General features: G+C 38.5%; 1 pseudogene; it reads right to left on the reverse strand.

Moving 5' to 3' along the window:
- Positions 1 to 372: 372 nt before the first annotated feature.
- Positions 373 to 5,446, reverse strand: LOC143645073 (epidermal growth factor receptor substrate 15-like; annotated as a pseudogene).
- Positions 5,447 to 7,571: the final 2,125 nt, after the last annotated feature.

Raw genomic sequence — 7,571 nt, forward strand, 5'->3', positions numbered from 1 at the left:
TAACTAGTCAAATTAAGGGAGAATACTGCAAACCTTAGGAATCCCACTGGGTATCATCAGAATAACCACAGAACAAGGTACAATAGAGGTGAAAGTATTTTTTCTTTATATTTTAGAAGGCAGAAGTTTGGGTGCTCTAGCTTTACAAGTAAAAGTAGCACAGGCAGGCAAAAGCTTGCCATAAATGCACACCAGAACAGGGGTCTAAGTGAAATTGCCTGACTGGTTACTGTTTTTACAGAAAAACAAAATACAAACCTGAAATGGAGTAAAATAAATAAATAAATAAACTTTGTCATATTTACAGGAATCTCAAATCTTTTGTATCCCCATGCTTATAAGTAGTTTTGATACACATTATAAATAGCTTCATTATTCAGGAAATAAAAGTATTATTGAAAAATGCGATGAGAATTCTTCATGCTCTGATATTTCAGATTTGCTGTGTGCAATAGCCAGTTCTAACTCTTCTTGCTCTTGTCGATTGCTCTTTCTCTCTCTCTCACTTTCCCTCTTGGAACATTCAATTATGTCTTTTTCAGAGGTATAAGCACTGAAGTTAACAAAATTGTTTGGGTCAGTCTCTTTATTGGTGGTGGTAGTAGTAGAAGAAGAAGTGAATGGATAGCAAAACATATCAGGATCTTTTTCTTTGGGGCTGTCATTGCATTGGAAAGGCTGAAATGGATCATTTAGTTTAAAGAATCCAACTTATTAATGGGTCTTTTCCCAGGTGGTGGTGGACCAGACCTTGCTGAGGTTCCAATCTTAGGTGTTAGTGCTAGGGGTACATCTTCACTTTTGACTGATGTTTCTTCAAACATGTTTTTTGTAATGACCACATTGCTGACAGAACTCGATATGCCAGAACTAAAAGGCTCTTCATTGTTGATCATCGACAATGCGCTGAAGTCAGTAAATCCAATTCCAAATGATTCATTCCTGACAACAGAAGAAAAGGGGGTCTGTGGCTCAATCAATTGCTGCAATATCAACTGTTCCATAAGGATCAAAAGGACCACTGTGCTTCAATGTTACTACTGTGTGTTAGTAACTGCTATAGCTGGCTGCACTGAAAGGATCAGGATTTGAAGTGGCAAAGGATTAGTAGAAGACTGCTTGAAGAAACAGAACCTTTGAAAAGATCACTTCCAAATGGATCAATTTTCCCCAAAGGATCATCCTGGAATGGATTGCTGCCAACAAAAGGATCAGACTGGAAGAGATCCAAGTTTGTATCTGCAACCAGATCTGTCAGTGACCTTGATTCTACATTAAAATGATCTTCCTCTTTTGAGAATTTGTCTTCGTTAAATTCAGAATAAAGTTTTTCATTATCAGCGTCAGTCACCACTTCCTTTTCATCAGTCACATCAGAAGATGGATCTAGGACTACCTCTTACTGGAGACTCCTAGTGCATGGGTTCAGTCTCTAGGTTGCTCTGGCCTTCAGCATATGCTCATTAAGGCTGGCTGTTTCACTGCTGCTAGTGCTGAGGCTGCAATACTCTGTAGTGCCATTTACAAGAATGCTCCACCAATTTAATTAATTGCTATGGTTTTCTAGCTCTTTCATTTCCATCAGTTTTGCTTGGAAATGATGTGTGGAGCTGATTTCTTGTTGTGAATCCTACAGGTGCTGCTGAAGTGGTCCCAGCTGAGTCTTCCCTGACTCCACACACTCCTCTAATTCTGCTTTCTTGCTGTAGGTGGTTCAGCTCCTCCTTGGCTTGAGCTAGTGCTTCATAGATGGAGATCTGTGATTCTTGACTAGTTAATTTATGTTTCAAAGAGGAGATCAGCTAGGCCTCCTGAACACATTTCTCTCTGAGTTCTTGAGTTGTTCCTCCAGCTGGGCCTTCTGCTCATCCAGTCCTTCAAGGAGTTCCTGTGTTTCCTGTTTCTAGACCTATAAATATATACATATATATTTTGAGGGGGGGTGCATGGTCTGGAAATTGAACCCAGTCTCCCACATGGGAGGTGAGCATTCTACCACTGAACCACCCATGCACCCTTAAACTGTAGCTTTTGCATATTAGTATTCTGCTTTTGAACTTCATCTTGAAGATCCTGACCCTCACTTGTCCTCTGTTTAAAATTATATTCTTTCTCCTTAAGGTCCTGATCCACATAATACTCTTCCTCTGTAGGTCACCTATTTTATTGTTAAGGGTATCCAACTCCTTAATGACAGGAAAATCTGCAAGAAGACTTAATTCTACAATGTTCTTTTGTAAATTGGCCCTGTCTGATGGTGGAATCATCTCAGGAATAAGAATCTTAGGAAGTTCAGTGCCCTTTATTAACTTTTGATTGATAAAGTGAAAAGCCAAGGCAAACTGAAAGCTTCCCCCAATCCCTTGTGTCACATAATGCCCAAATATGTGCCAGTTAAATAGAAGGTAAATTTGTCTTCAGGAAGATTTCACAGACCTCCAATCCAGGCAGAAATCCATCCATATCCTTATCAGTTTTCAGGAAGACTGCATCATGCTTAGCTTTTTCTGCAAAGGATATAACCCATGTTTTTCTCTTAGAATATGGCACCAAGGTTGGAGGCAAGGACATTGGCACAAGTTCCTTCCAGTGTACAATATACCGCAAACATGGTGTTCTAGTTTGATAGCTGCTGGAATGCAATATACCATAAACTCAACAGCTTTTAGGAAGAGGAATTTAATAAGTTGAAAGTTAACAGTTTTTAGGCCGTGGAAACATCCCATTAAAGCAAGTCTATAGAAATGTCCAATCTAATGCATCCAAGGAATGATACCTTGATTCAAGAAGGCCGATGAAGTTTAGGGTTTCTTTCTCAAGTGGAAAAGCATGTGGTGAACATGGCATCATCTGCTAGCTTTCTCTCCTGGCTTCTTGTTTCATGAAGCTCCCCAGGAGACGTTTTCCTTCTTCATCTCCAAAGGTTGCTGGCTGGTGGACTCTCTGTTTCTTGTGGCTATGTCATTCTGCAGTGTTCTTCAAAATACTTCTTCTTTTATAGGATTCCTGTAAACTAATTAAGACCCATCTGGAATGGGTGGAGATACAGCTCCATGGAGAAAATCTAATCAAGTTTCCACCATGCACTGGCAAATACGATTTAAGATAGATGGTTGCTCCCACAAAATTGGATTAAGATTAAAACATGCCTTTTCTGGGGTGCATAAATCTTTTCAAACCAGTACATTCCACCCTCTGGACTCTAAAAAAGACATGTTTTCCCATATACAAAATACATTCATCCCAAAACAATTTCAATGACAATAACAATATCAGAAAACCTTAAATCATTCCAGTAACATTTCAAATACAAGATTAATACAAGATTAAAACCAGTACAAAAAGTCTCATCAAGTTAGTTACAGGCACAGACAGCCCTAATGCAAAATTTTCTCTGGCTCTGGACCTGTAAAAACTCAAAACAAGTTATTTGCTGCCAACATACAAAGGAGGAACAATGATAGGATACATTCCATAAGGAAGAAGGAACATAGGGGTTACCAGACTGATACAATTTCAAAAACCAACAAGGCAAAGTCCATTAGATTTCAAAGTTTGAGAGCCATTTATCTTTGGGACTTTAGAAAGCGGCAGTCCCACCCTTCCAAGGGCCTATGCAGAGGCCTGCTTCTCTTCAAACGCAAATTTGGAGGACATCGGAGAAACCACCTTTTGCTCAGCTCCACCCTTTCCAAGGATTGGGGTCACATCCAGGCTCTCTGCCATCTCCGGGGCACACATTCAACCCCACTATGTGGTGGTAGCCAGGCCTTTCAGAAACTCAAGTGCTTCACCCTCTCCAAGGCCTGAAGTGGCATGACTCTTCCACTGCAATGAGGTGGAAGGCCCATCTTCTGCCTTTGGGGCAAACTCAACCTCTCCAAGTGCTTGGGTAGGTCCGCTCTCCTGGCCTGAGATTTCTTGACTTCAGACCCCAGCCTCCATGGTTTTGCCTCTGACATTATTTTTCCTCCAATGTGTCCCTTCTCTGTCCCTCTCAGTCCCAACTTGCAGTGTTTCTATTTATACAGATCCTGCAACACTCTTATTGGCTTTCTGTGCAGTAGCCTTGGATCATGCCCACCAGACATAAGGAATTTCCAAAACTCCTTCCTCGATAAGTCCATGTCCAATCCTGGCTTTCTCTGAAACGGCTAACTGGTTCCACATTTGGTTAAATCGCCATGTGGGGCACTATTCTCTGGGGTCTCCCTTCCTGGAAGCCCAGAATTTTCCAGAACATCAATTTCTGGTTTCATTGTACCCAAGAGTTCAGTTCTCAGTTTATCTGTCTCCTGTTGCATTTCACTATAGGTTGCAAAGAGAAACAAGGCTGCGATTTCCACATTTAATTTGGAAATCTTTTCTGCTAAATATCCAAGTCCATGGCTTTTAAAATCTGTCTTCCAGCCAAAGCCACTGGTCAATTTTGCCAGATTATGTGCCATTTTAAAACAAGGATCGGCTTCCTTCCAGTTTACAATAACATATGTCCCTTCTCTGCCCAAGGCCCTAACAGAAGTATCTTTAGAGTCCATATTTCTACCAACATTCTCTTCAAAGCATTCTAGGCCTTCTATATCAAGTTCCTCACAACTCCTCCAAAATATTCTGCTTATCCATTTAAAAAAACATTCCAACATATTTGGTATTTGCAAACTGCACCAGCATTCCACTGTACCAAAATCAGTTCTAGTTTGCTAGCAATACACCAGAGGAATTTAGTAGGTTGCAAGTTAACAGTTTTTAGGCCATAGAAATGTCTCCATTAGAGCAAGTCTATAGAAATGTCCAATCCAAGTATGCAAGGAAAGATACCTCGATTCAAGAAGGTTGATGAAGTTTAGGGCTTCTCTCTCAAGTGAAAGGCATATGGTGAACATGGTCACATGGCAACTGCAAATTCTCTTTCAAACATTCCGTCATGATCAATACCATTCAACTCCCAAACTCTTCCAAGGATATCTACAAGTAACTTAGAATTGAGCAGTACTGGTTTCACTTTATCACCAGAAAGAAATCCATTCACTGGGCTTAAACTATAAAAAATTGCATCATATTTGGCCTTATCTTCAGATTTTACATCCAATGGGAGCTCAGGTGTAGGAGTTCCACTATTTAGCAAAGGACTACTAGTATCATGAAATCTCGGAGGAACAACCAGGTTCAAGTTATTCAGTGAAACCTTCAATCCATTCTGAGCATGTGTCACAAGTCACAAAGCAACAAAGATTCTTGTTTGTTCAGGATACTTTTGCCATCTGTGCCATCTAAATCCCCAATATTTCCGAGTAACAAGTCTGGAAGCCCTGATTTTTTCAGAAAAGCAACAGCATAAGAAGCTAGCACCCTTCCAGTACTGCCAGTATCAACCTGCTATAGTATTTTTCAGAGCAGGATTCCTACTTGACAAATATGTCAGGGAGAGCTGGGCCACCATAGCCATGGTGTTTTCATCATGCACAGGAGGGGAAGGAAGGCCTGGTGGATGGAGGGCTATAACTGATTCTGATGAGACTTTATACTTAGCATCGTTTCAAAATGGCTTAAAGCTTTTGGGATGCTGTCATGTAATGACTGTATTTTGCATGCAGAAAGAACATGTTTTTTGGGAGACCAGAGGGTGGAGTATGGTGATTTGGAGCTCTATGTTCCATTAATGTGGTGCAGATCTATTGTAAGTAGGATATTTTAATGAGGCTCATCAATTAAGTGTGACCCATCTCATTCAGGGTGGGTTTTAATCCTATTACTGGAGTCCTTTATAAATGGAAGCAAGGGAAAGAGAAAGAAAGCATGGAAGCAAGAAACTAAAAGCAATGAAACCTGGGAAAAAAGGGAGAGACCAGCAGATGCAGTCCTGTGCCTTGCCATGTGGCAGAGGAGCCAAAGATCACTGGCAGCTGGTCTTCAGGAAGAAAGCACGACCTTGATTTGAACATTTTCCTGAACTCTAACCATATGCCAATAAATGTCCATTGTTTAAACCAGATCATTTCATGGTATTTACTTGGAGCAACCTAGAAACTAAAACAGGTGCCTGTCACCTGAAAGTTTATATCCTTTTCTTTCATTTCTGAAAGATAATTTCACTGGCTATAGAACTCTTTGACAGATTTTTTCTCTTTCAGCACTTTAAAGGTGTTTCACAGTCTTTTGACCTCCATGTTTACTGATAAAAAATAAAGCTCATTCAAATTGTTGTCTCCTAAATGCAATGTGTCACTTTGTTTCATGAATGCTTTTAGAATTTCTTCATCATCCTTTGTTTCTAGTGGCTTGATTATGTTGTTTCTACATCTGCCATCCTTTGGGTATATCTTATTTGGAGTTCCCAAATCATACTGAATGTAAACGTATATATTTACAAGATTTTTGGCATTTTCAGCTGTTACACTTCTATATAATTTTTTGCCCCATCTCCCCTTCCTCTCTATTTGGGTGTCTTTTAATAGTTTCCCATAGGTTCCTCTTTTCATTTTTTTCAAAATTTTATTTTATTCATGTTGATTAATGTCTATTGTTCTATCTATAGATTTTTTGGCTCTTTCCTCTGTCTTCTTTTTTATATTTGAGTCCATCCAAGTATCTTTTATTTCATATGTTCTAGTTTTCAGTAATAAAATTTCCATTTGGTTCCCTTCATATTTTCCGTTTCTCTCCAGTGTAAATTGGATTACTTTTTCTTCCAAGTATTTATAACAATTTTATTATATTTGCATTTGTATAATTATTTATGTAATGCCTAAAAATGCTAAATGCAGATATATATATATTTTAAATGCCTGGAAAAAACAAAATCTTAATTTGATATTCAGTACCTTAACATCATATACCTTTTGGCACGCAATAAACTGTACCAGTGCAATTTAGCAGCTAAACTCTGCAAATTCTATCACTAGGAAAAGCTGTTCCTTAGATATAACATCCTACTGGGCCCAAAAATGTGATCTTTCAAGTGAAAGTTTCTTCTTGTTATGTATCATTAATTATTTAACTACAAACCCTTTAAAATCCTAGTGTAACAATTGTAGTGAACAACAGAAACTTTCAAGTCCACTTTACATGGTATTATTTGTCTGATATTTTGAAAGCTGTTTCTTTGCAAAGGAAATAGAAGATACAGGGTGGGGAGTGGTTTTAGGGGGAATCGAAAATAGTTTCAGCGACAACTCTTAAAAAAAATTACTGAAAGATTCATTGCTTATTTGTTTTCTTTTACTTGGTCATTTATTTTTTATCAATTCTATCTTTTTTTTAATCAAACAGAATGTCTCACAATTTTAGGTAAAATAGTGCTCTATGGAAGACACTACCGATAGTATAAATTTTTTAACATTTCTTTTGCTGCAGCCAAGGTTTTTGTCCATAGCTTTTAAAAACATTTTGCATGGAAAAACACCACAAGAAATTCAATTTTTAACCAAGTATTTGCCAGAGGCATTTTTTTTTTTCTTTTAAGCCTCAAAATACTTTTCAAAAATAGACTCCAGGGATCTAGGACAATCAGAAGTCAGCCCATTACATTTGCTCATGTAATTCTACCTAGATGAATCAAATAAATTATACAA

The sequence above is a fragment of the Tamandua tetradactyla genome, chromosome 8, assembly GCF_023851605.1.
Source record: "Tamandua tetradactyla isolate mTamTet1 chromosome 8, mTamTet1.pri, whole genome shotgun sequence".
In the NCBI taxonomy this organism is placed as follows: domain Eukaryota; kingdom Metazoa; phylum Chordata; class Mammalia; order Pilosa; family Myrmecophagidae; genus Tamandua; species Tamandua tetradactyla.